Source organism: Triticum dicoccoides, chromosome 5B (assembly GCF_002162155.2).
Source record: "Triticum dicoccoides isolate Atlit2015 ecotype Zavitan chromosome 5B, WEW_v2.0, whole genome shotgun sequence".
Lineage (NCBI taxonomy): Eukaryota > Viridiplantae > Streptophyta > Magnoliopsida > Poales > Poaceae > Triticum > Triticum dicoccoides.
In genome coordinates this window covers 137,699,612-137,702,838 of record NC_041389.1, presented here as the reverse complement: position 1 = coordinate 137,702,838, position 3,227 = coordinate 137,699,612, and positions in this window count along the sequence as shown.

The window sequence follows — 3,227 nt, the reverse complement described above, 5'->3', positions numbered from 1 at the left end:
CAAGATGCATAGGATAGAATTTCTGGTGAAATTCCAACTTCAATCGTTTATAGTTCCAAGATCCAGTATCATCACATAGCCTATACCATGTCAATGCATATCCCTTCAAAGATAAAGGGAAGACCTTCCTTTTGACAACATCATCGGGAATACCTGCAAGCTTAAATAATCCACAAACTTCATCCACAAAGATAAGGTGTAAATCGGGATGCAATGTTCCATCTCCTGCGAAGGGATTAGCCAGCAGTTTCTCTATCATACCCAAAGGAATCTCAAAATAAATATTTTCAGTAGGTCGAGGAGCAACTCTTTGCTCTACTGGTCGGGGCAAAGATACCCCGAACAAGCCCCTCAAAGGATTAGTTTCCATAGTAACAAGTGACAGAAAATTTCAGCACACTATATAAATGTTTCCTTACCAATTTCCACTCACCAAAGGCGCTTCACTCCCCGGAAATGGCGCCAAAAAAGAGTCTTGCTGACCCACAAGTATAGGGGATCTATCGTAGTCCTTTCAATAAGTAAGAGTGTCGAACCCAACGAGGAGCAGAAGGAAATGACAATCGGTTTTCAATAAGGTATTCTCTGCAAGCACTGAAATTGTAGATAACAGATAGTTTTATGATAAGATAATTGGTAACGGGTAACAAGAAATGAAAGTAAATAAAGTGCAGCAAGATGGCCCAATCCTTTTTGTAGCAAAGTACAAGCCTGGACAATTTCTTATAATGAGAAAAGCGCTCCCGAGGACTCATATGATTCGCGTTCGGTACTTTGATAATTTGATATGTGGGTGGACTGGTGCTTGGGTACTGCCCTTTCTTGGACAAGCATCCCACTTATGATTAACCCCTATTGCAAGCATCCGCAACTACAAAAGAAGTATTAAGGTAAACCTAACCATAGCATGAAACTAGTGGATCCAAATCAGCCCCTTATGAAGCAACGCATAAACTAGGTTTAAGCTTCTGTCACTCTAGAAACCCATCATCTACTTATTACTTCCCAATGCCTTCCTCTAGGCCCAAATAATGGTGAAGTGTCATGTAGTCGACGTTCACATAACACCATTAGAGGAGAGACAAGATACATCTCATCAAAATAGAACGAATAGCAAATTCATATGACTACTAATAGCAAGACTTCACCCATGTCCTCAGGAACAAACGTACCTACTCATATTAATATGCATTAAGGATCTGAACATATGATCTTCGACCAAGTAAACCAATTACCATCAACTACAAGGAGTAATCAACACTACTAGCAACCCACATGTACCAATTTGTGGTTTTGATACAAGATTGGATACAAGAGATGAACTAGGGTTTTGAGAGGAGATGGTGCTGGTGAAGATGTTGATGGAGATTGACCCCCTCCCGATGAGAGGATCGTTGGTGATGATGATGGTGATGATTTCCCCCTCCCGGAGGGAAGTTTCCCTGGCAGAACAGCTCTGTCGGAGCCCTAGATTGGTTCCGCCAAGGTACCGCCTCGTGGCGGCGGAGTTTCGTCCTGTAAGCTTGCTTATGATTTTTTTTTCCAGGGTAGAAGCCTTCATATAGCATAAGATGGGCACCGGAGGGCCACCAGGGGGCCCAGGAGACAGGGGCGCGCCCAGTAGGGGTGGGCGCGCCCCCACCCTCCTGGCCAGGGTGTGGGCCCCCTCTGGTAGTTTCTTCGCTCAATAATTCTTATTAATTCAAAAAATGACTTCCGTGGAGTTTCAGGATTTTTGGAGCTGTGTAGAATAGGTTTACAATATTTGCTCCTTTTCCAACCAGAATTCCAGCTGCCGACATTCTCCCTCTTCATGATAAACCTTGTAAAATAAGAGAGAATAGCCATAAGTATTGTGACATAATGTATAATAACAACCCATAATGCAGTAAATATTGATATAAAAGCATGATGCAAAATGGACGTATCAAGCACACTTCGCGGCAACCAAGCTCTACGACAAGCATGAGTCTAGTACCACCACGATGTCCAAGCCCGACGAGCTCCACGAAGATGCTCCCAAGTTTGACTTCGCCGCCATCCCTCTTTGTGGCATTGATGGTGCCGAGTCTACCATGACTCTTTTTCAAGACGGTGCGGCAACGAGTACAACTACGGAGACCCTCAAGGACCAAGCTTTGGAGGCATGTGACAAGGTGGCGAGCAAGGATGATGCTTCCATCTTAGGAGGCGATAGTGATGATGTGCCATCTTTGGCCTTCATCCATGACGAGAGTGGTGATGTGCCATCTGTGACCTTCATCCACGGTGACGACTACGAGACGGTTGATCATGGGATTTTCCCTTCGACCATGGCAACGTATGATGACTTGTGTGACTTTTGTCACCACATTGAGAGTGAGAGTAACTTCACCACTAGCCCCATATATGATGAGTTGTCCCAATTCCCATGTGAGGAGAGCCACCAGCACCACCACTTGAGTGATTTGAGTGACTCCACCATGTGCGACATTGAGTGCACCTACCTTGAGGGAGTGAGTGAGCCACCGCCACATAGAGAGAGTGAGGTAGTTGATGAGGCATATGAGGCCATTTAGATTTCTAACAACTTAACCTCTACCTTAGTGTGTCTTCTCATTTGGTGCTAGGTCCCATATATGATGACACGCCAGTCCTCGACGACTTCGTCCTTCCTTTGGACATGACGATGGCCATGGTGGACTATGATGCACCCCCACATGGTTCCATCATGATGAAGATGACCATGATTTGGTCTTTTCCACCTCACCTGCACCACTTGAGTGGAACGAGAAAGGTAACATAGGTGAAGGTGATGCTCTTGTCCCACTAGTGGACGTTCTTGATGTTGATTGCTTCCATGATGTTGATCCACCTATTACCATGCTTCATGCTAGTATGATTTCCCCATGCGATGATTTACCCATTTATGATGAGTTTGATGATTTCCATGAGGAGTCTATTAGTTGTGATGCCATGTTACATAGGATTTCTTGTGATAATTCTCTTGGTCACATCATGTTTGATAATCCGCTTGACTTGTCATATGCTATGCATGAGATCTCCCGTATGTCATATTTTCAATCTCATCGTAGTGACTATGCATATGCCACTAAAATAAATCCAATTTGCACATATGGCATAAATGACAAGCCCATGGTGATTGGCATTTGTTTTTCTTGTGATGATATTGATATGCTCCCTTTGCATCATTTATCTAATATGCCATGCCATGACCACCTAGCTTT